The sequence below is a fragment of the Vicugna pacos genome, unplaced genomic scaffold, assembly GCF_048564905.1.
Source record: "Vicugna pacos unplaced genomic scaffold, VicPac4 scaffold_119, whole genome shotgun sequence".
In the NCBI taxonomy this organism is placed as follows: domain Eukaryota; kingdom Metazoa; phylum Chordata; class Mammalia; order Artiodactyla; family Camelidae; genus Vicugna; species Vicugna pacos.
The window spans coordinates 1283-27036 of NW_027328799.1; the positions used below are offsets into that span (position 1 = coordinate 1283).

Sequence of the window (25754 nt, forward strand, 5' to 3'; positions counted from 1 at the left end):
TGTCAATCATTCCATGAAAATGGAATGTTTTCCATATATGTAGATCTTTTAAAATTTATTTTGTTGATACTTCAAAAAGTTCAATGTACAAATCTTGTAAATTTTTGTTAAATGTATCTCTCACTTTATTCTTAATGCTGTTGTAAAAGGAAAGGCTGAGTTTCTTATGGGTGGTACTATATATCCATCTTCTTATTTCTAGAATTCCTTCACAGCAAATACCCTAGGTATATATTTGCTACATAAATCTATCCACAACTATTCCCCGCCCCGTGTTATAAGAAACCAAGACCCAAGGTAAGCTACTTGAAAACACCTATGTGGAAGTGAGAAATGAGACCCATGGTTGGGGCTTTGTGCAGATGATACTGAGAGCTTATTCAGAATGGCTTCTTCTTAATTACTTTTAAACAACCCTTTCAGTGTATTTAGTCAGATACATTAAGATTATGCCCTTTTGATGTGCGGAGTAGCTAAGACTATAATTTTCAAATAAATTCTAGTGAGAGTGTTGTACTTGAAACCTAATTTGCATCAATCTTTGAAGAATTATGTTTCAGGAGATTTGACTAAAGAACACCTATCTTTATTCTATAACGAGGACTAAATGCTCAAGCAACATGTAAGAGTTTGAGCAAACTGCCCCCGCCCCGTAGTGCTGGGTGGCTGCAGCTGTAACTGGAGTCAGTGCTTACCTCTCCCAGTACGCTAGTGCTGATCTGCTCAAAGTGGTTCATCCAACAGTTTGTCAGTAGCCTGTTGGACAAAGTCATAAAACATTGATTGAAGATTGCTAGAATGCAATATATTCTTACTAATATTAAGTAAGCACACATTGAGTGCTTACTGTATGATGGAATTGTCCCTCAGCCTCACATGAATATTATTTCTCTTGAAACCTCATATATTTCCTTGTTATTCTCACTTTACAGATAAGGAGACTGAGAATTAGGTCTTCTCTCTTTTGGGGGGAGCTCATTACCAATGATGGGAAGTTGTAAGGAAAAAGATATTGATTCATCATGAGAAAACATTTTTGTGAGAGTCAGCAATGAAGATGAACACTGAAGAATGTGATCATTGTTCGAGTGAGACAAGCCCTGGGTTGTGCGGGGTCAGCATCCCTGTCCTGGACACGGCACGTGTAGAGCTGCGTGCTGGGTGAGGCAGCGCGGCCACGCAGGGAACGCGGATGCTGGGGTCTTAGGCTGTGCTCAAGCCCGGTGGGGCTTTCTCCTAAGGGCAGTGCACCATCATTGACAGATTTTAAGTAGGAGAATAGGCTGCTCTCGTAGTTCACATTTGTCTTCTAGAATGCTTGGAAAAGTTTAGAAGGCTTGGCAGGAGGTGATGTGCTGAGTCAGAGTAGGGTGGCTGCGAGGTGTAGCAGTGTTCAATTTTCAAGTGGTTTTCAGGCCCAGGCTTGTGGCTTAGTAGCCGTGTCAGTTTGAATGACACACACAAGGAAGTGAAACAATTTATCTAATCAATTGAAGCAGTGATGTACCCAATTCCCAGGACTGTTGTGGAGATCCAGAGAGATACACTGTGCAGTGTGCAGCGTGGTCTCCAGCACAGAGTCAGTGCTGGGTGAGTGCCAGTGAGTATCTGGTAGGTCAGTTGAGGGTAGTGGGACTCGGTGTCTGAGGATATCTGGTCCCTGAAGGAGGGGTCCATTCACATCTGTGAGTAATGGGCCTGAGTTGGGAGACGCAGGGAGACCTTACCCTCCGACCAGGAGCCCTGGGCAGGACGGCTATGGGAGGAGCACCGTGAAGTCAGCTCTTTGCAGGTTGAGTTGGGAGTGCCCTTGAGATATCTACGCAGAGTCACGAGCTTAAAGAGGAGGTCTGGGCCCAGGCTGTGCATTTTCCTAAAATCTCAACTCCTGAGGACACCGATGTATTGATCACTGAAAGTGAAGTCATACTTTAAAGGACAAATGAATAGTAGTATCATCACTGTCAACAAAGCTCACGTCTATTTATTCATCACTCACTTTGCTAATTGGGTACTTACAGAGCTCACTTCACCGTCCTCCCGTGGGCTCCGGCTCCACAGAAAAGAGCTTGTGTGTCTCCTTCTTTTCCAGAAGAAGACACATTTAGCTTGTAGCCTTCTGTACCTTGCCAGACTTAGGATATTAGTTTGTTGGTTTAATTGTATTTTCTGTTGGCCATGTCCTGACAGGAGAGAAATTTTACCTCATGGTCATGTTTCAATTAGCTGTTACTGAGAATTGCTGATCTGATACATAGTGGATGTATTATATTAACTTTGTAGAGTAGTTATCAGTTTTCTGTCTTTGCCCTTTAATTTTGTTTGCCCCTTCACTGTTCTATCCTTTTTGGGGCCTTATTTTTTTTTAATTAAATAATGTCTGTTAGTAGTTAAGAAAAAAAAAGCAAAGAAAAAATGCACATGAGAGCTAAATTTAGAAAATGTCTAGTGTGTTTTCTGTCTCGGCAATGGAGGGTTGTATAACCTCTTGGAAACCTTCATTAGACAAGTTTCTTAAAATGCTGATTGAGAAATAAAACCTTCCTTCCTCATCTTTCAAGCTGCACAACTCATTGTCAAGAAAGGGGAAATCCTCAGAAGCCAAGACAAACGAGAAAACAGGGATTCTGGGAGATAAGTGAGCGTTAGAATCCGTGGTGTGCTGGTTGGCTCCTGAACTGATTTTCAGTTGCCTTGACAGGAGGGCAGGAGTTTAGCCCCAGGCCTCTCACACTAGGAGTTGGATGGGTGATCATATATTGGGCCTTGCCCATCCTGAGAATCTTGGTTTACTAAAGGGTGAAAGAGGAAAAAGAAAATTCCTCAAGACAAGAAAGTAAGGAAAGTCAATTTTTTGGAAGAGGGGGAAAATAACAAATCCAAAGTAAGGATATAGTTTAAAGCTGTTCTGGCATGAGAGTGACCACAAACTCCTGGCAGAAAAGCACAGCTACTCCTTGATTGATAAGTTGTGTTTTGAATGAATCAGTGAACAGCTATTCCGAAAAAGGCCTCCAGAGTCTTGTGGATCAAGATACTGGACAGCAAACACCTCTCTTCCAAGGTCTCATTCAAATAACCAGAAAGGTTTTAAAGGAAAGTAGCAATAATCTGAGTTGTATTTATTGACATTACTATATGCTAAGAATTCAGAGGTGACTATGCAGTTTTCTTCTCTTTTATGGACCTTACTTTCTCTTTGGGGAGACAAAATGACATAGTTGGGTATCTTGGTGGAGGGAGGTGTTAGTCTGTTGCAATTAGCCAGAAGAGGAGATTAAGAAAACAGTGAAAGATGGGTGAACTTTTTAGCTGAGGACAGTCTTGTTCACTTGGCTTTTAATTGCAGGCTCAATGATCTGTCACTGGAGGGAATAGATCTTACGGAGGATGGGCTTAGCTCAGGCCTCTTTGGAATGGACAAGTGAACCTGGAGAAAGACAGTCAAATCTGTGCAGACATTAAAGTTCACTTGAACGTGCTGCATCCCTGAGCCAAAGATAGGACAAATATGGAGCACTTCTTGAGGGCAGAGGAGTGGTTTTTAAGGTTCTTCAAGAATGAATCCCAGGGAACCGAGATGGCCAGTTGTCAAATTGAGACTTTGTTCTTTGGACGGTGTACCCAGCAAGGGTATTGGCCTTTTATATGGTTCCATTTGTCTTTAATACATGTCTTTTAATGAGGACGTGGGCACAAGTGTTTGACACCTTGTCGAGGCGATTTTGGATACCTGCCTAGAAGCACGGGCACAGTTGCGGCTGCGTCATACATCTTGCAGCCCATCCCTTTCTCCGGCTCTGTAATCACGGCAGAGTGGTTCCTTGTTGACCTGTCCATCTCCTCTGTCACATCATAACCCATGAAAAGACCGGAGCATATTAACTTGGCTTTGTTAAAGTCAAAGTTACAGATCAAATATGGAGTCAGATTTGTTCTTTCCTATTTCAGTAGTGCCATGGAGACGTCAGTTTGGGCAGCTTTTTGTAGTGTCCTGGAGGCTTTCTCTCTCAGCTTCTGGGTGCCTCTATTGAAAACCCTTCATAGCTGTCTGGCCTGCTGGAAAAGCACTCTGCCTGTTTTACCCTGAAGATGTGTTCTGTTTATAAACTCATCTCTACTCCTTGGAAAACAACTCAAGAAAAACTCAGTTGGTTTTTCACCAGCCATGGGCAGGGGTGAGATAAACCATGTTATTATTTCATAAAATAATAGTAATAATAGTAATATTAATAGTAGTAGCAGTAGTAGTAGTAGTAATAATAATAATAGTAATAATTATATTAAAAGAATTCTTAAAACACGACTGCACATTGGAGAGAGTCAATAAATGCTTTCTGGCTTAAATCAAAAGTGATGACTCAGTGATTCCATGGCTGCTGTATTTGCTATGCTAGTTACTCCTTTGTTCCATTACACAGTTTTTTTAACTGAAAAAGAAATACAAGCAAATGGTTAAAAAAAAAACTCAGAGCACAAAAATACACAAGTGAAAGAAGTTTTCCCTCATCTTCTGTTCTTTCAGCCCTCTCTGGAGATGCCACTGTTTGCTATCCTTTGGGTGTTGTTCCAGATATGCTTTGCACATTCCCACCTATGTATGTAAATTCCTTTAAAATTTTAGTTATTTTTAACTTAAACGGATTTAAATCCTCAAGTGGCTTCTGGCCGGGTAATAGAACAGAACAAATCTGACTCCATATTAAATCTGTTCCTTTGAATTTAACCCTATGCTCTGTCTCCTAGGCTTCATCTTGCTTGTAATCAATGTCGCCTGGAGCCTGAAATATACAGGAGAGCCTATTCTGAAGGCTCTGACCTTTAAGGATATTTAACACTTTTTCATTCATTTAAAGATAGCAAATTACAGAATAGAAAATAACTTTTGTTTTGTTGGAGGTTTGCAGGGATCTGACCCACGCAGATAGCTGCAAGAAGAAAGGATTCTAACAAGAAGGAATTCCTACACTAAGAAGTTTGCAACAACCAAGCACATAGGAAAGGATCCTGAATTGTGACTTGGGGAGATGGTTTTCCAGGACATTAGTTTGCCATCTAGGTCTACAGAAACTTGCTATTCCATGCCGCAACATCTGGTCTCCCAACTTATTGTCCTGTCCTGCACTGAGGAGAAAGAATTTCAACTTGGTAACACTCCTATCTACCTAGAAAGCTGGACACTGGAGCTGAGTGTTATGGAAACAGGCCAGCCAAGAAAAGCACCAATCGGGGTGTTGGTGTACTCAGAAGTATTATGCCGGTGGGCTCAGTGGGGCTCCTGCTCCGAAGTTCTGAGCACCTCCAAGACGTGCACATGAGGTTTTAAAGGCTTAATTACAAGTAAGGGGGAATTAGCCAATAAGGCTCAAAGAAAAGCAAGGAATCAGTACACTGGAGCTTATCAATTTGTAGCAGATCACATTACTGACACTTGTTGAGCTTGGAATTACGAGTTAGGTTGTTAGCCCAATAAACTGACACTAAACTTCAGATATGAGATAGCCCAGCAGAATTTAGATCATTAAACCGACACTTATCACACTTAGATTTGTGACTTAGCTTGTTAGCCCAGCTGGACTTTTCCTTCACATGAGGACAGCTCTCCCACACCCAGGGAACTACTGTGAGCCCTTGATGTTTCCACTAGGGTTGGGTATGGTTTACCCAGGAGGGATGGGGACTATGCACCAACACTCAGGCAGTCTGCTCTGTCTGGGGCTCTGATCTTGTACCATCCCGCTCCCCGCCAGCCCAACACCAGGGACAGTGGAGCTAAGGCAGTGATCCTGCCTGCCTGTTTCCCAGCGTGTAAAAGGGGATTATGTACCTTTCCAAGGTAGTTCTGAGCGACAACACCTGCGGGTGCTTGGTTCTCAGAGCAACAGAAAACCCAGGTCCGCGTGGGGGCAATGGGTGTGATCCCCATAGAGTTTCTGCAGAAGCATCCCATGGAGGGCTGGATCAGGGAGGTAAAATTTGAGCTGCGGAACTTGAAGGGTTACAGAAGGGTACAGAGGCAGGTCTGCCGCCTAGGGGTGCCCCAGAGGTAAAGCTTTTTCTCTCCAACTCCGCTAAGACCCTCCCCTCTCCAGATCCCTCCCTACTCTCTGCTCATCGTGTCCATCTGTATCTCTCCAATTTTCCCGTCCTCTCCACCCGCTCCCATCTTCTCCCTCCCTCCCTCCCTGTCCCACCTTCTCTCACAGAACCCAGAGAGGATCGCTGGCCCTCCTGCGCATGCGCAGTCAGTGCCAAGTGGTCCGCTGGTTGGAAGCTCTATATCCTAGCCGGGGATCGGGCCCAAAGGTTTCTCAACTCTGTCGCCCGGTAGGACTTTGGTTCCTGTCTGGGGCCGGGGCCTCTGGCTGTGGAAGTGCAAGGTGGGGGCTCCCGGGAAAGTGGTCAGGCGGTTGCGGGAGGGCGGTCCGCCTGTCACAGTCCCCAAGGGCGCCAGGCAGCCCTTGTTCAGATGAATTGCTCAGGCCAGACCCCTCTACCCGCGCCACCTGCCCCGGCGCCCCGGCCACAGCTGCCAAGGGCCAGGTGTGCCCCTACCACCTCTCACCCAGCCGGGATCCCCTCAGTCCGCGGCTGGCGTCCCCTTCCCCTCTACCGCCCGCGAGTCCTCTCCTCCCGGGCTTCCTCTCCTTGGCCGCCGGCCGGTTCACGCCCCTGGGAGGGCTGTGTCCGGGCGGGCGGGGACTGCGGACCCGGACGGGGCGGGGGGCTGGGGCTGGGGCTGGGGCTGACCTCCGAGCAGGGCTGCAGCCCGCGTCCCTCCCCTTTCCCTCCCCCACGGGGCAGCCCTCCTCTCCCTTTCCCGCTCCCGGAGGACCAGCTCAGTGGCCTGGGCACTGCTCCCTGGGCTGAGAACCTCCGGCTGTAACACCCTGCTTCTCCATTTGGAGTCGGAAAAAGGGAGCCTCAGTGCTGAGCGAGCTTCTGTCTCCTCCCTCAGTTTTTCTGCTGCAGGTAAGTACTCTTAACACTTTCAGGTGTTATCATGGCTGTGCTTGTTGATGTCACGTGTTTTTATAGTGAGAGTGATTACAGTGGTGAAAGCAGGGCTTGGTTCTGTTAAAAATGAGCTGAAGGCATGAGGCTGTGACATCCTCCTTCCTTCCCTCTCCCAGGGTGAAAGGAGTGATCCTCGATTTTCAAAAGATAGTTACAGTCCCTAACTAGCACAGCCCAGCTAGTGTGTGTTAAGAGGAACAGCACCACCAGAGGCCTTGGAGACCCAGGGATATTGCAGTCCTAAAGAGCTCCTGGCACAGTTTGGTTTGTTTTGGTTTTTTTTTTTCTTAAATTGTGTGATAGACTAGTGGTATAAACAGGAAAATAATTGTCAAGGAATATTTCTTCATGTAACAGTGTTATTGTGATATAGTTCACACACCATGAATTCCATCCATTTAAATGGTACAATTCAGCAGCTTTTAGCATATTCACAGTTGTGCAACCATTATTATTCCAGAACGTTTTCATCACTTCAGAAAGACCAGTGGAAATGAATGACCTATCCACCCCTCCGAAGTGGTGGTTCTAAAGAAATTTCTTGGCTATTCCTGATCATAAATTAACTTGTTACATTCCAAGAAAAATCTGGTAGGAATTCTAATCAGAATTGCAATGAATCTGTCTATCAAAACTGGAAGAATTAATGTCTTTATGGCATAAACTTCTTCTACCCATGAATATATCTGGGACCCTATCTTTTCATCTGTCCAGTGACTGGCCCATGGGAAGTCCTCACTACTTGTTGTACTTGTGAATGATGAGATTCTATACATCGTTAGTTGCAACTGTAGCCTTTCACAGAAGAGAAAAGTAACCTCAGTGAAGCAAGTGACTCTCTGATGGTCAGAAAGAGTGACAGCCAGTGCTGGAGTGATCCAGTGGACTTGGTGCTTGCAACCAGAATTCTCCACCACATACAGTTAAGGGGATTAGAGTGTTCTTTTATTTTTTCTTAATGGCGTTGCTTTTATTTTTACTTATTTTTTTAAATTCTTTTTTATTTAAGTGTAGTCAATTTACAATGTTAGTTTCAGGTGTACAGAAGAGATTCAGTTATAAACATATGCATATGTATATATATGTTTTAGATTGTTTTTAGTATAACTCATTACAAGAAATTGAATATAGTTCCCTGTGTTATACAGCAGGTCCTTGTCATTTATTTTATATTTACTAATTTGTATCTGTTAATCCCCCCTTCCCTGCCTGCTAAACACAGTTAACTTTCTATGTTCATGAGTCCATTTATAGGAGCACCATTTTTCCTAGTAATATATGCTCTTTGGCTGCTTTCAGTTTCAGTAATTTCATCTTATCTGTGGGTGCTTTTATTCTGGTGGCCTTTATGTGGTTTGCACTCGTGGTAATAGAGATCTGTATTTGGGACAAATTCAGGCCTCTGTAGTCCCTGGTACAGAGTGCCCACTGAATTGATGCTTGAACTGGGAAAAAGGCACAGTAAATTTTGGAATTTCCACTATGGTTGAGAATTCCATTTTTCAATAACCTGTTTAGACAACCTTAATATTGGCTGCACCCATACTGGGTAATTTGGTGGAAATTCATGGTATGGTGGTGTAGAGACAGGGAACTGTATACTTCTTCTCTTTCTGTTTTATTACACTCATTCTCCTGGGCCTTCCAGATCCTCCCCCAGAAGGGCCCAGGGCTGGCTTGGTGCTGCGCTGAGGCAATATTTGTTAATAAGGCCCTTTCCTCTACTCATCTGAGCCTCCGGTTCTTTCTCTGCACAATGAGGGCTTAGACTTGATAAGTACTTTTCAGTTTCTTTTAAAGCCATGTTTCCTTTGAGAAACAGAAAATGCAAATCTCTCCTCTCAGCCCAACCCTTTAGATTTTCATAAGTCCTCCAAGGAGTGACATAGCTCTTTGTGGAATATGAATGTGATTGTGATCCCAGGTGAAACAGAAAAGACTCTTCAGAGATTGATTGCAGGGAGAGGGCAGGAAAGGGGCAGTATGTCACACTTTCTAGTGTGAGCACTGGAGCAGGGGCTTGGATTTAAATATGGTGACTGACGTGGCCTCTCTCTAATCATGTAGAATGTGATAAACTTCTCTACCTCAGTTTTTTGATGTGTCAAGTTAGGGTGATAATATTTTAAGGCTTTTGTGAAACATTATACACATAAGCCATTTGTGTCTCGGTAGAAACAAGACCTGCTAGGGATTCAGGGATTTGTTTAAAAAAAATCTTGTCCATAACAGACTGTCTGTGTGTATTTTAAGTTCCTGGAGGGTGAGGGTGAGTCTGAAGCCCATTGTGGGACAGGTGGGCCATAGTTCTCTGTGCCCCAGATTACCCCCTCCTCCCCAGTCCTCTTCCTCAGTCCAGGATGAAGTTCCCTTGTAGATTTTCTCAGAAGACTTGTGGAAATAGCTTTTCATTTTATTGTTTCACCAAGAAGTTCTGCCATCATGATCTCTTTGGTCAGGCTTTGAAGGGCTGCCATCATGATATCTGGTAAGAATTCTATGGAATTGGGAGTTTCTATTTAATGAAAAGGAATAAAAATTACAAATAGAAAATTAGAACAAGGGTGGTTTCAGGGGCTCTTTGAAATGGACACCATTAGCTTTGTTAGCTTCAGGTGCTGTGGCCTGTTGCCACGAGGACCCATTCTCTTGCTCTGAAGTTGGAGGTACCAGTGGGTCCAGTGGGAATGATAACTGAGTGTATCTCATGGGCTGGGCATTGACCTATTTGTACTGTGTGTTCCTAATTTGAGACAGTGAGCTCACCTAACCTCAATAACCTCTTTAAAAAATTAGACTTTTTATTTTGAGATGTAATGTTGATTCCCATGTGGTAGTAAGAGATTATATGGAGAGGGCTTATGGATCCTTTTGCCCAGTTTTCCTTCATGGTTCCATCTTGCAATGGTGAGGTACAATTCATTACTGACTCACTAACAATTTGAGGTTTGTGTTATTGCCCTCATTTCTATTCATGATTAAACTGGGGCTTAGAGAAGCACACAGGCCTACCCAGGTCACCCACTTTGTTAGTGCAGAGTCGGGTGAACGTGGGCTTGGGATTTCCAGGCAGTACCATTATGATGGTCTGTGGCAGGGAGCAGCATTCACTTGCTTGTTTATTCATTCATTCAAGAAACATTTATTGAGTAAACTCTGTGGGTCCTATGCTTTCTTTGGCTTATCTGATTATTCATCACTACTGAGAATCAGGCAATGTTTATATTTTTTAATCTGAGAAAATTAGCTCTGAGAGGTTATAACCCTCCGAAAGGAAGTATAGCTCATTAAGGAGGGATAGTACATTTGTACAGTCACCTCTTTTTATGCAGGTGGTACCCTAGACATTATACATTTGCAAACATCCGTAATTCAGATATATTCTTGTAAGGCAAGGCTTTTTTTTTAATTGAAGTATAGTCAAGTTTACAATGTTGTGTCAATTGCAAGGTGTTTTTTGACTTTTGAATTAAAAAATACTTTTTCAGGAGGGTAATTACGTGTATTTATTTGTTTCATTTTTTAAAATGAGTTACTGGGTTTTGAACCCAGGACCTCGTACATGGTAAAAATGTGCTGTACCACTGAACTGTATCCTCTTCCCCTAGGCAAGTTTTCTTATCCATTATTATGAAGCTTAGGGAATCAAATAATTTGGATACAAATCCAGATCTTTTAATCCTACTGTGGTCCTTTTCTTTATATTCTGCTGAAGGGGTTTGGGGAAAGCATTTTCTTTGTTCATTTTTTATTCAGCATTTTTGAGCAGTGACTTTGCATCAGGGCCTTGCTAGGTGCTTGGAAATAGAAAATAAGAAATGACACTTCTCTGCAGAGGCAGGAAGCCTAGACCAAAAGCTGGGTAATATGATCCGAGATACATTAGCCATGTGCAGACTGTGAGGACAAACTGTACCCCCGGATTTGCTTTGGCTTCCCTTGCCTTCTGGCTGGTACACACCAGGTCACAGCAACCCAGATGGGCCCGTAGCACACAGCAGATTATGTACCTCGATCTCCTCACCCCTCTCGGCAGGGCCAGCAACATGAGCATCCCTGACTACGTGCAGTGTGCTGAGGACCACCAGACTCGTCCCGTTGTGGTCCAATCCATAGAGATCATCTCAGAGGAGAATTTCTTTTGCATCTATCAGCTACTCACCTCGGTGTGCCATATCAGCCCATGCGGCTCCCAGTGGACATTCTGTATCCACTACAGGCACCACTATGTGCCCGAGAATGGGTGGAGCGTCTTCCAGACACACCGCAAAGTCGTGGGCCTTGTCACCATTACCAACTGTCTCTCTGCCAAGGCCTTGGAGAAGCTGCACGTGCAGAGGGGCTGTATGGCACCGCGCTTAATGACTCTCAGCTCTTTGTCTTTGTGCTGCATGGGGAGGTAGCCGAGCAGCCGTTCACCGACTTGTCCTTCAATCTACGAGGACTGCAGGGTGGTGGAGAAGAGGATTGAGGACTTCACTGAGTCAGTCTTCATCTTGCTCAAGTCCAAGTGGCTGGATGGTGGCCACAAGAATTTTGGGGCAAGATTCCCCTCCTCTGCATCCTGTTTGAGAAGGAGGACTTCATGGGACTGGACACAGACAGCAGGTAAGTTTACCTGGAGGCCAGCCCACCCTGGCTTTGTGCCGGATTGCTTCCCTATATCCAGAAAGGGATCAGCAAGGAAGAAGTCTGTCTTGTAGCCAAGGGGGGAGGGAGGTGCAGCCCGCTGGTTTACAGACATTTCAAAGTGAATCCGCCTTTGTTTCAGAGAGATCCTTTTAGGGTTAGTGTGGACACTTACTCCCGCTTTACAGCCAGGACCATGGTGGGAACCCTGGAGTTGCTGTCCAATTAATTAGCCAAAGCCACTGATGCTAGGAGCACTGGGGAGGAGGCTGGACTGAGCTGAGATATGCTGTAGGTCAAATGCACATCAGACGCTGAGGCTTGTCTAGCAAATGTATATAAACTATCTCTTTACTTCCTACATTGATTACATGTCAAAATGATAGTATTTTACATACAGTTGATTAAGTAAGATCTGTTCTTAAAATCAGTCTCTAGTATTTGTTTTTTGTTTGTTGGTTTGTTTTTTTGTTTACTATTTTATACGTGGCAACTGGGAAACTTTCTTTACATGGCTCTCATTTCATTTCTGTTGGGCAGTCTCATTCCTTTGCTTTTGGATGAGATGCTTAACCCCGAGAGGCGGAATGGGGCAGTGGTTGAGCTGGGGCTGGAGCTGGTGTCTCCTGCCTCTCAGGCCCAGCACCTGTTCGGCTCAGGCCCTCTCTTCTTGCCCGACAGCCACCATGCCAAGTTAGGACATCAGAAACACCGCCAGGGACTCCCGAATGAACTTCTTATGCAGGGAAAGGCGTATCACGGTGTATGGGACAGAGCAGGGAAATGTTCATTCTCAGTTTGTCCCTGTGATTAAGTCAAAGTCCCCACTTTGCCTCGGAAGTACAGACGAGCTCTTTTGGGCTGCCTACCCCCCCACCTTCTGCTCTGTTTCCTGGTGTATCTATCGTGCTGTCCCTCGGGCAGAAGAGGGTGAGATGTCTTTGCCGAGAAGTGGTCCCCCTTTGCTGGGGAGAGTAAGGGAAGCTGTGTCCCCCCGTCCTATGGCCTCTGTCCTTGTGTCTGGAGAGGGCTCATGGTGGTCCCACAGGTGACGGTCCGAGAACCTGGCACATGCTGCTGGGCCCGCCGTGAAGGCAGTGCTCTGTGATTCTTGAACTTACCTAAGATCAGATCCTACTTTCTGGTTGTTGGTAATTTGGAGGAGAAGATGCTAGAGAATTGATAAAAAGAATATCTAGACCAGCCCTGTGAGTGAGAAGAGAAGTGGACCCGAGTCCCACCTGCGAGAGCCCACCTAGCGGTCTCTGGATGAATTTTCTGTTCCTCCCAGATATACCTGTATGGCTTAAGGAAGGGGAGAGGCTTGTCGTGGCCATGATCTGTGCTTGTCCTCACAGGGCCCTGTGATCTACATGCCCGCACTCCCCTTCTGCTTCTTGGGGATGTGCTGGTATGTTTAGGAGCCTGGGCACTGCTGAGGGCATAGCTTCCAGCACCGTGCTACACCGAGTCTGGCTCTGTTCACCTCACCTGTCAACACCTGCTGAGGCCCCAGGCATTAGTCAAGGTAGGTGCATCGGTGCAACGTAAGCAGGGACCACCTTCTCCCCCTGGACAGACTGGTGAGTGAGCAGTTGAAGCCTTGAGCCCTGCCCCAGACCCCAAGCCAGTGCCTCCTCTTTTGTCATAGGAGTCACTGGTGACATTTTTACTCAACAAATGCTTGTCTCTGAGTCTGCAGAGCCACCAAAGAATGCCAGCTTGTTTTTGTCTTTTGAAGTCTGCCCTTGGGACTTGGCGGAGTAGCCGAATGTGTACTTAGCCCATAGTGTTTGACACTGTCACCATTGATTACCCAGAACCTCATGTACCAGGCATGGCTCCCGGCATCAAAATACAGCAGCGCATTAAATCTCCCTCCTTGTGGGTCTGTCTGTCCTGGTACCATAAGAGCTCATCCAGCTTCTGAACATCAGTGAGATAACGCGGCCAGTGAGCTCAGGTCAAGCACATTCTCCTCCAGTCACTTTTACCACATTGTTGCTTTTAGTATTCCACAGTCATTAGTTTTTTAAACAATGCTTTGGTGAAGGAGCAGAGCTTAATTCTCTCCTGCTACTCTTGGTGGAAGTGAGTAAAACGGTCCAGAATGAAATGCGACCACAATTTGTAGCTCAAAATCTGCCTAGACGCTTGTAGGTGGAATTTGGGTTAGGGGCGCTGACCACGTTGGGGTCGTCCGGCAGCACCGCTCCCCTCAGGCCCCTGCTTTCCCAGGAGCAAGAGGTGAGGGTGGGTTTCACCATCCCCGCGTCCCTGGCCTCACACACTCACGTAAATTCTTGTACATGCTGTCAAAATCATTTTTGTTCTTGTGTGTTTCTAATTTTCTCGTCTTCATCTTTTCCTTTTTCTTTATTCCTTTTTCACTTGTACTGCCCAGTGAGCATGTTGTTGCATCTGAAAATGTGGGCTGTGCACATCCTGCATTGGAAATAGCCAGATTGCCATCCGTGCTGTCTCAATCATTTTAAAAAGCAAAAACTTAACAGCTGTCTTGATCCATGTATTATTCTCGTCATTTTGTATTGTCTTAATTTTTGGAATATTTACTTTGTTTGCACATTACCCACTGGTTTTTGATACCTGTTAAACTCCTTGCTTTGAGGAACCTGTTTGGTCCTCTTTTTATTTGGTGACAAATGCGCCCTTATTAAATTTGTTTCATTGTTTTGAAGAAGTAAGATGCGAATTGATTTAGGCGGCTGCTCAGGGATTCTTTTCATGGAGTATTTAAACTTGTAAAGTCAAATTCTGTGGCAACTTGCACGATTCCTGCTTTTATACAAACGTGCTCGGCACGAGGTTCCTGGCTGTCGCTGTGTGACGTGCGTGACGGCGCTTCCTGGCCGGTGGTCACTGGTGAGGAAGTGGCCGGCTCGGGGGTGAGCATCTGCAGGGGACGCTGTTGGAGGAAGCAGTCAACGTTTGGTTCTTTAATTTTTTTTTTTTTTTTGCATTCAACTTCCCCGTGCCATTTACTTTACTTTGCCTTCATAAAGGGGCCGAATTGGGTCTAAAATCCATGCCACTATTTTGTTCCCTTTACGAGGCTGGTTTTTCTGAGTATCAGGACAACATGGCCTTCTCCTAAGTAGCTGGCTCACCTGGATCTGTTGGACACAGGGACAGCTAAAAGGGCCATAGCTTCCTCTCTGCTTCAGCCAGTGGGCATTCAGAGCTGGGTCTGTGGTTTGCCTCAGCAGCCGTGTAGACCTTCCTACCCAGGGATTTACTTTTAACCCATGTTGGTAGTAAAGAGTTGAATCCGTTTCTGTTGCAGCTGACGTTCACCACTGACGGCCGTGTCATTAGTTTGTGGTAGTCAGTCTCCAACACCCCAGACAACCATGAAGGAAGATGAATTGGCCGACCTAGGACCTTGGATTCTCACCCTCACCATGGTTCATCTCACCCGGTGGAAGGGTGTGGCCACCACCATCATGCTGACCATGAGGTCTTGTTTCTCCTTTCATGCTCTGGTCCAAATGTGGACACTTCATTTTTGACTGAATTTGTCTCACTTGAGACAGGCCAGAATATCTGAATGAGTCCATCACATTCTGGGTGGGGAACAGAACAGAAGTAAGTGACGCAAGTAGATGGAGTCTAGGCTGTCCGGGTTGGCAATTGCAGGCTGGGATCTGTGATGGCCGGGCTGTACCCTGGACACAGGCCTTTCCCGTGGCTCCCATGAGCCCAGGAGTTGGAGTGAGAACAGCCTTGCCTGGGTTCCCACATCCTCATCTGCTCACTTTCAAGTGTGTCTGCTAATTAGGAGCTCCCCCAGACCTCGGGCCCTTCAAAGCTCAGACCACGGGAGAACCTTGAGTCCCTTATCCTGGGCCTCCTGTGTGAGAATCCAGTGCCTTCTGAGGTGGCCAGTGGCAGGAGATGCCTCCCCCGCCGGGGAGCACCCTACGGAGGACTGTTATTCAGTGCACCATGCTGTGAGCTTGTGGGGTTCCGACCATGGTCCCTGCAGAACCACACTTGAGATGGACTTATTGTCATAAATAACAGGACTGATTGCAGGGCAGGGCCGGGGGGAGGGAAGAGTGGAAATTGAATGTGACCTCAGACAACTAGGTGGGTGCTGGGGCTGTTACTAAAATGGGGAGTCTGGGAGATACCTGCCAGGAATCGAATTCCAGAGTAAATGGTGGACATGAGGCATTTTTAAGATGCCATTTTTCATCCAAGTTAGGACTTCAAAGAGGCACTCGGTTCGATGAGCCTGGGGCTCAAGTGAAGGAGCCGGACTAGAGATACACGTTGGGAGTCGTCATTCTTAGCTGGTGTTCACAGCCTTGCATGTGAATTAGATCTTCTCGAGGGCTGCAGACTGAGGCTGAGGGGGGGCAGGGCTGTGCCTGGGTTGGAGGAAAGCCCAGACCATGCAGCTTTGGTGTGTCAGTTAGCTGCATTTGCTATTTTCAGAGCAATGCTATTTATCCTTAAGGGGCCAGGGGGTGGGCAGGGCCAACCAGGAAGAAATCTGCAGGGAGGGTCGTGGCCACATGTGCGTCTTGGGAAGGTGCAGAGGCTGCAGGGTCTGGGAGGGTAGAGTCCTCAGAAGCTGAAGTTGGAGTGGGGAGTGGGGAGAATGTAGTCACAGTCACCTGTGAGGGAGGGAGGGAGGCCTAGGGAGTCCCCACCTTACCGGACTCTCTTTCCCATGAACAGAAGGCAGTCAGACAGAGGATCTGAGGTGAGAAGGGATGGGCAAAGGGAGGGGAGCCAACCTGGAGAATGGTGCTTGGAAAGTTCTGGAGTAGTCTCCCTGAAAAATAGAGTTAAATATACCCAGACTCTTAAGAACATTGTTAGTGACTTGGGAGGAGGCAGTTGTTTTTCTGGCCTCCTAAGGGTAAGGCATGTATCCAGGGATACACAGAAGATACGGGCAGTCTGTTCCGGGGGCTTGATCGTTACCGGGGGAACAGTGCAAGTTTAAAGGGGGAGAAGGGCAGCGGAGGGAAACTAGCCAGGCCCCGTGTCAGGTACCAGTCGGCCGCCCTACTTGCGTGTTGCATTCACATCCATGCCTCCCAGGTGGGCAGTGGCAGCCCCCTTTTGCAGATTGGGAAGCCTTCTCAGAGGGGTTAAGGAATTGGTCTGTTTAGCGGCTAGTAAATGCTGTAGCAGGATTCAAGCAGGGCCTTGTCAGACTTCAAGGGCATGTTCTCTCTACTGTTTCCAGTACTTCCCTGTTATACCTGGAATGGTGAAGTGGGTCAGTTTTGGAGCCTTTCAGAGAAAGTATGATTTAAGTGCCTCAGGACTGTTTCACAAAGCTCAGCGTTCTTTGATGATTCTGAAGCACGCAGTGCTTTTCGCCCCACAGAGGTAACGTCTAACTCCTTTGAAGGTGACGTGGTTGCAAATGATGTACAGATGCAAAACCAGACTCTGCAGCTTCTGAACGGAAACTCTCCAGTTCTCCCTTGGTCAGCTTTCTTCCGCGGGATGTAACTGTGCTGCAGCGTAAACCTGAGCTTTCCGTATGGAGTGAGTGTTTAATATCCAAAGTTAGCATAAAACGGTCAGATGAAGAAAACCGACGTTGACAATTTATTTTTGGGTTCCATTAGTCAAGATATACTATCAATTAATGACCCATATAGCAAATGAAATTCAGTATAGGACATTGCATTTCTTGCTTTCTATTTAGAGTTCTCTTACAGAATAAGGTTGCCTGCTTTGGAACATCAGCTTCACCAAAACGGCACCTATCAGTGTGTTGGTGTGATTGCATTTACAGAGTGAATCTAATCTGGGCTTCCTAAGCCCCAAACACTCCTGTGCAAAATCACGGGCTGTAGCCATCTGTTAGTCACGCAAATACTTCTAAAATTATATGATTCCAGAAAAGAAAGAAGAGAGAGAGAGAGATTGCCTTTATCAAATTTCCTTTCAGTTCTAACTGCAAACTGTTGTTGAGCAGCTCTTGTTTCCTTTGGATATGAATATATACATTTCTTTGCATGTAACCTAGGTTTTGGACTAGAACACCAAGTTCTTGCTGTCCACAAGCCACAAAAATAGTAGCCAAATTGGACCCGTGTGAAATAGTTTATACTTTTTTCTGAGAAAGTATCCTTGAATTTGGGACTTGGGCTGTGATTTTTGCTTTTTGATTCCCCCACCCGTCTTGTAATCTCTCACTCCTTCCCACGTGGCCCCCAAGGGTTCGTGGTCTTATTAGGAGCAGGCACCCAGTTGGTCTCCATATATTGCCGCTATAGATAGAGCCCAGACAAGACTTAAGGACATTATCAGAGAGGACTTCCTGGAAGAAATGGGCTCTAAATTCAGTTGTGAGGACAGAGTAAGAGTCAGCCAGGAGAAGGAGTCAAGAATGTGGCTCAGGTCGCAGGTGCAGCCCGGGCAGAGGTCTGGAGGCTTTTGGCGTGGGGACCCGGGGAGAGTGCCCTGTGCAGTCCAGGGTGGAGGAAGCCCCTGCTCGGGAGGACACTGGAGACAGTCCGTGGTGTAGGGCTTTGGAAGAAGTTGAGTTTTACTAGAACTGACACAGTAGGCAGTGAAGGGTGTCAACAGAAAGTGACCCTCAGGAAAGGTACTTCAGGTTTTGCTTCTGATATTCTACAGACAGAAGGATCGGGATGGGCGAGAGCAGGTATGTCTGTCCCTTTGAGATCCAACCCGTCATTCATTTATTCATAACACGTGCACTTCTGTGAGTATAGGGGAGAGAGGGTGTAGCCACGATAATAAGCAAAATGTATTTGCTTCTTGAGAGCTTAGCATTGTCAGAAGTTGACTTAGACTAGAAAGCTCTAGGAAGAGAGGAACAAATTGTGGAGGTTGGAGGGAGGGAAGGCTTCCTTGGGAAACAGTCAAAATGAGCCTGGAGGCAAGTGAGAGGTAGGAGCATGTCAGGGGACCCCTGAGGTCACTGGGAACCTGTGTACTGAGGTGAGGCTGGGCAAGCAGGGTCTGGGGTGGGGCTAGAACTCTAACAGGGAGCCTCTGAAGCATTCGAAGTGGGGTTGATGTAATCAAATTTGTGATTTGGGAAGGCTGCCGTGGCTCTGTGTGTGTAGCAGGGATGAGGGGGTGGGTGCCACCAACTGGGGGATCATAAGAATACCATTCACAGGCTGGAATATGGGCATCGGGGCTACTTGGGGACGGCAGGGGCAGTGTGGATGCCGGCTTTCTTTATGGGGGGCTTGTTAGCGGGGCCGCCCTTGAGGCACCTTGTGGCTGTAAGAAAACTGATGGAGGCTGCCAGGTGGACTTTCGTCTTCTCTCTTTCCCTTCCTTGTTTGATGATCTTAGCTCAGCCAACATTTGGAACAAAAGAGATAATTTCCAGGGTTGCCCAGGACTTTGTTGAGCTCGTTCGAGTGAGATCTGATTGGATTTAGGTTTGTGTTCAGATCTGGATGTTCACTTAGCTAGAAACGTCTTGTCATTTCGATTTCCATAGGGGTTTTTATTCTTGATAAAGATTGCTTTCTTGGTGAGAGGAAATTTAAAACAGCTGTTGTCTTTTTCAAAAAATCCTCTTTTAAGAATTTTAATATTCAAAAGAATACGAATATATAAAATATTTAAGGAAGTCTTTGGTGTGGTTTCTTTGCTTTCTGAGCTAATGTGAAGTTAGAGCCTTTGCATTACTTAATAGCACATCCTTGTCAGTATTTAAAGAGCTGTTAGTGAGCGCCCCAGGTCCCACCTCTCAAGGGATCATTAAAGTTTGCTCTGAAATAGTGAGGTCATAAAGGTCTTGTTTTCAGAAATCAAACGGTTTATAATACACAGCATAACTCCATTTATAAAATAATAATAAGTTCAAAACTAAGAAAGTGGAGGATAAATGATTTTTTTAAAGCCTAAACATAAATTTTCTTGTGCTAATGTTGCAAGTGGAAATTTTGAAAAGAAATATCCTACTGCAATATCATCTATTTGGAATACATATATGAGTTTCATGTTTGAAAAGTATCTGCGCAGTGGTTTTCGAAGTCAGGAGCATTCCTGCTCAGATACTGGCAGTGATGGTTGCTGGTTTTCAATGGAAGTGCCTAAATTTGCCTTCTTAGCTTTTTGGTTTTTTTATAGTGAGAGGGTTGAGTAGTGCTTTGCCAGCATGATTTTGGGGCAATTTGAGGGCAGATGTCGTGTGCCAGCAGTGAGAAATTTCCATGCATTTTATTTTCTGGACATCACCAGGGCACATGTGGGGTTTGTGCCTGCAGGCTGGAATGCTGCAGGACTCCCTGATCATTCACCTTTATGTCCTGGAGCTGCTCCGGTCAGTGAATGATTTTCTGTGGCTTGGAGATAATGTGGTCTGATGGAGATGATCAGATGTGCAGTTAAAATGCTATTACTTGAAATAAGAGTAACCTAGAAACATTTCTCTAACAATACAGGATGAGGGAGGAGGATTGGCTGAGCTGCTTGCAGTGGGGAGTCTTAGTTGACTCCCTCACCGTGACTCCTGCCAATATCCACCCCAGCCCTGCACGGTAGTCCTGCCGAAGCAAGCAAGCACTTTGCTCAGAAACAGACTGAATTTCCTTGTGCCTCTCTTTGTTGGATTTTTTTGAAAGCACATTTTGCCCTTTGCTTCAATGCCATCCATGCTAGTCACCTCTTACACACATTTTTCTGGCCTCGTCCATAAATAGCTGCTGAATGGATGAACAGAATGTAGTATCTCCATATAGTGGAACATTATTCACACGTAAGAGTGAATAAAGAAGACAAAAAAGAAGAGGAAAATGAAAAATGCCACCTGTTTTGGGAAGTCCACTTTGACTGTTCAACCCACACTTTTCCCTTTGAAACCCAATCACTTATGCTCCACTCTACTCTTTTTGATACTACTTACCACCTTCTAATAATCTTTAAATTTTTCAAAAAAAAAAAAAAAGAAAGAGATGCGGATACCACTTCAAAATGTACAAGACTTGATAACAGCATGTTAATTGAAAGGAAGCAGACACAAATGGCCACATATTGTTGATTTCAGTGATATGAAAAGCCCAGAATAGGCACATGCAGAGGCAGAGAGCAGGTGATGTTTGGAAGGAGCTGGTTGGAGGGGGATTAGGGAGTGACTGCTAGTGACAGGGGGATTCTTTTGGGGTGATGAAGTGTTCTGGAAATAGAAGGTGATGAGGGCTGCACAACCGTGAGTGTGCAGAAGACTGCTGAGCACTGTCTCTGGGAGTGCCTGTTGTCGGGGCATCTTTATTTTTTTCTCATCCTGCAATGTGAAGAACCATCTTCTGCTCTGGCCATTCTACTCCTGTGAGTGGTGCGGGTCAGAGACTTTGTAGAGTCATGTTTCTTTTTTCCCCCTGGCTGAGTGTAGGCAAAAAAGATTTAAGCCTGAGAAAGTGCTCCATCTGCAGAAATGTCTTTTAGATTTGCATGGTGTAAAAATCTTGAGATCTTTTAATCATTGAGGCCAGTCTGTGGGGGGAAATACCCCGTGAAGCCTGGGTGAGCCGGGGAAGAGCCGCGCTTCTCTCCCAGACACGGGTGGGGATTGCACCCCCGTTCAGGCAGTGAAGGGCCCAGACCCGTGAGCAGACTTGACAGTCATGAATATTTACGTGTATCTGCTGCTTCATCTTGGATATTAATTTCAAGCTGAGTCAGTTTGTGGCGGCAGCCTCATCCTACATCAGGAATTTATAGTATCTGCTCTTTGAGGTGAAGACCTGACAGACTTGATTATTTAACTGTCTGCCTTGAATTGATATCTCAGATTCCTTTGTCAAAAGCAAACAGCAGAAATACAGAATTCCTTTAATGCCAATGTGACCTGGAACGAGTTTAGTCTCTGTGCCTCAGTGGCCTTATCTGTGAGTGGGAAAGATGGTAACAGTGCTTCCCTCAGAGGAGCTGGTGAGAGGAGAGTCAGAAGCACAAATGGAGGACTTACAAAAGATGCTCTTGAATGACCGAATTTAGTGCTCTCAGCCTGGTGAGGCCTGAGGGGCAGAGATGTCAGAACAGAGCAGTCCTAGCCGGAGCTCGATCCGTGATGGAAGCTGTTATGATCAGTATCACCACTGTGCGTTATCAGGTAATTTTAAGACTTGGTAATATGAATTCTTGAATTATGTTAAAGGACTAGACATCTCAGATCCAGTTTACATAGTCCTCTAGATTTCTTCTGAGAAATGGATGGTTTCTTCCCCATATTAAATCTGAGATGAGTCTCTAAAAAATTCTGTATTCCTCCATCTTTTTGCTTTAATTTTCCATTTCCTAAAAAACCATGTTTTTAAATGGAGTTAATGGGGACTGAACTGAGTGCCTCATGCATGTTAAGCACTTACTCTCCCAAATGAGGTATAATCTCCTCCGTGATTTTTGTTAAAATTTACTTTCTTAGTTTACAGAGGTAAGAGGCCTCTAATTCTTTTTCTGGAGACTTGTCCATGAACCTGTAAATCTATAATTAATGGACAAAATTTGGTTTATTAAAAAATCATTAGAATATTCTGCAATTCATCCAAAAAGAAATGCTCATTGACTTAAAATGTTTCTCCTTTAAGGGGATTTCTCCTGTTTGGTCTAGCTTAATTTGTTAACAGCCATCCTCATCATCATAATGACCAAACTCACTGTGAGTGGACACCTACCTAAGGCTAAAATCTTTTCCTCATGTTTTAATTCATAGCAGGTGTTTGATTGTAGGTATCAGTGTCTCCTTTTTTGCAGCTGAGGGATTGAGAGATGGAGCAGCTTGTCCCAAATTACACGCAGCAGGCTGTGGCTAGCTCGGTGCTGGAACCCAGGCTGCACAGAATGCATTCTTAATTGCTCCTCTTATCAGCCTCCCGTTAAGTGGTTACCCGAACACCTGTGACTCCATAAACGGCCGAGTTTAGTGATCTCGGACTGATGAGGCCTTGAAAGGAGAGACACCATTGAGAAGTTGAGACAGAGTGGCAGAAATTAAAATTGTTCATTTTCACAAGTTTTTAATTCTCAGGTAATTACATAAAAAGTTATTTTTTTTATTTTAGTGCTCTGTAAGCACTAAAAACAAAACATTAAAAATAATTATAGTGCAAAAGAGAAGTGAGCTCTTAAAGTCCAACCACTGCTAATGATGTTGCTTGTTTTTCTCTTGTGGCCCTTTTTGACAGAAATACTTACAAAGACTGAATTGGTTTCATGTAGTTTTAATATGGAAGAAAAGATTGTCAGTGAATATTGTAAGAAAAGTCTTTACTCTTTTCTTTCCTGTTGATGAATATGTACGTTATTTTCATGGCTTAAGTACATTTCCTCATTTGTGAAATTTGAGTAATATCGTTTAATTTGTCTGACTGTGAGAGGTAGATGCCTTGTATACAAAGAACCCAAGAGGTGCTTAATAAAAGTGTGCTGTCACAATGACAGATATTTTAGAAGGATCAACTCTGAATACTAAAGAGTGTCGCTTATTTCTGATACATATTCAATATGTATTTGTATGATATATTTGAATATGGTTTAAAGTAACAAGGATTCATTTTTTTTTGGTGTAGTATGAAGTTTTAATGAAATCTGTATCATTCTAGTGAGACAGGGACTAGTTAAATTGCCTTAATCAGATGACCTTGAAGATTATTTACACAGAATATGTATTGTTACAAATCAGAATTTATGTTGCCGTGTAACCATCCACTCAGACATTTAAATTCGTGGGATTCTGACCAGATCCGTTAAGTTTAGTAAAATCCATATTGATCATTTTCAGGGAATAAGCTCCTCTATTTTGTGATTAAAGAAAATTTTGATTTTTTTCTACATTCTTAACAGGTTTAAAATATCAAAACATTGATTTGACATGTCACTTTTTTAATAGAGAGAATAAAGCTCATGCTGTTTTATTATGTAAATAAATGTTTTTGTATGGCAACAAAATTGTATGATATCCTGGCTCTTTTAGTATTTTGCAAGATACTTAGATAACCTACTGTTGGAAAAATACAAACGTGAATTTTATGAATATAGGCCTAGTAAAGATCTGTTGGTTTTTGCTACAGTGCAAGACATGAGGCATAGGAGAGCTTTGCTGCTGATTGCCAGGAGGACAGATCCCATGTCTCAGTTTCCCCTCCTGTAAAATGAAGTGGCTGAACTGGATTCTTTCCTCTTCTAAGATGAGTTTCCATGAGCCTATATCTTCTGTTTATATTCAGGAGTATTAGCAATATCAGATTAAATACTGAATATCCCTCCTTTCCCCCGAATCAAAGTGCAGCATGTGCTACATAAGTTTTATTTATCTGATTCTCGTTACTGATCCTACAGGCAATTTTTGTGTTGCATCTTTCCTGGTAACCTGGAAGGTCATTTTACCCATAGGTGGCACTGTTGCACCTACTTACAGTCTTAACTTTCCTGTTTGTAAAAGGAGGCTTAAACAACGTTATTTTATTTTGATTACTTTACTTAATGCTTCAGAATAGCCCAATGTCCATTATGTCTGTCTAACTGGAAAAGTTATTCTGCTTATATCTTAGATTTATTCTGTCATCTCACTGTGAACATTTCAGACTTGCTGTGCAAACAATAGCAAAATCGGGCTTTTCTTCTAGTGTTAGAAACCAGTGAGCCGGGATTTTATAAAACAGCTAGAAGCGGCATCTGGAGGACCTTAAAGGTGAAAAGTGTATTGAGTTCCCTGAGTTTTGATCCCGCCGCTGTGTGTTAATTGGTGGTAGGAGATTTGGTACATATACGAAGGGGTGTAGTTTTTGATATGGTTTGCCTGCACGCGCTGCCACTGAGCCACTTGAGCCTGAGTCAGTTCGTTTTGAGTTTTTCCCTCGTCTGTGAGATGGGGACATTTGTATCTGATTTGTAGAATTGTGAGAATTAGAAATTATGTGCAGTGTTTACCACAGTGTGTATGTCAAGAGGGCTCTTAAACTTTAGCTGCTGTTTTGTGTGAAGCCATCATTTGAGAGTCTTTGGCAATTACTAAGAAACAGGAAAATAAGAAGAGATGGTTTTATGATGAAAGATATTTGAGGAGGTTCCATAGTTCCTATACCCATAATTTAGCATCAGCAGAGTCAGAACTGTTACACAGTCGCCCTAAACCAACGTTAAGCCACAGAATTATTTGTTACTTCATATATTTTGGGGTTTAAGGAGATCCAATACTTATACATATGTTGTCTCCAGCAGCCTACTGAGAGATGACACAAAAGAGTAGACAGGCAATAAATGTCTTCTTTGTTACTGATGAAGCCACGTTCTCCATGAACTTCAAGGCTGTGGGAAAATGCGTGTCATGATACTGTGTCCCAGAAATACAGACTCACCCTGTCCCATGTAGCTCTGGGCCACAGCGAGCCTTCCCTTGAGAAGACCTGCCCTTTCATGCACAGGGCTTTCCTGACATGGAGCTGAGCATCCCGCGTGCTTCCCAATGGTGACCAACACTGGAGTGAAAGGAAGGGTTTCACATGCCCTGCTTGTCTCCCCGGACTCACACCTCACTCTGTTAGTGTAATGAGTGCTAGCTGTGGGCCAGGGGCCAGGGGTGTGAAGGGAGAAGCACCCTCCATGGCCCAAAAGAGTGGTTAGGAGGCATCCCCTCCCTCAGTTTAAACAGGTGGTGGGATGGAACATAAGGGTACTCCCCAATTGTTTATAAAAGGAGAAATAAGGATGTTCTTTGGGACTTAGGCTAGCCAGGAAACACATAAGATGATTAGAGGGGAGACTTGTAAAACAATTTGATATTAAGTTGACATTTGTTGAACACCCAAAATGTGCTACATTCTTTTCTGAGCATTTTACAGAAATGAATCCTTCAATCTTCTCAACAAGCGAGTAAGGAAGGTTTGATTGTTATCCCAGTTTTACAGTGTGGAAATTGAGGCACACAGAGGGTAATTAAGTTGGCAAAATCACAGAACTAGTAATTGGCAGAGCTGGTATTTAAACCTTGGCTGTCTGGTTTTGAGGCTCCCAGAGATGGGCTTTGGGTGTTTAGCATTATCGACATCCCTGAATCTTTATACCTCTGTGCATCAGTTAGCCTAGAAAGGACAGGGAAAGGAGTGTTACACAGGAGCTCATAGTCATTT

At 44.5% G+C, this 25754-nt stretch overlaps 1 protein-coding gene across 1 annotated transcript in view; it reads left to right on the forward strand.

The window, feature by feature from the left end:
* Window positions 1-11500: 11500 nt before the first annotated feature.
* Window positions 11501-25754, forward strand: part of LOC140695007 (trafficking protein particle complex subunit 9-like) — a 48942-nt gene continuing 34688 nt past the window's right edge. The window contains exon 1 of the transcript XR_012070684.1: window positions 11501-11625. The gene's annotated coding sequence lies outside the window, so the exon portion shown is untranslated. The remainder of the gene's footprint in view (window positions 11626-25754) is intronic.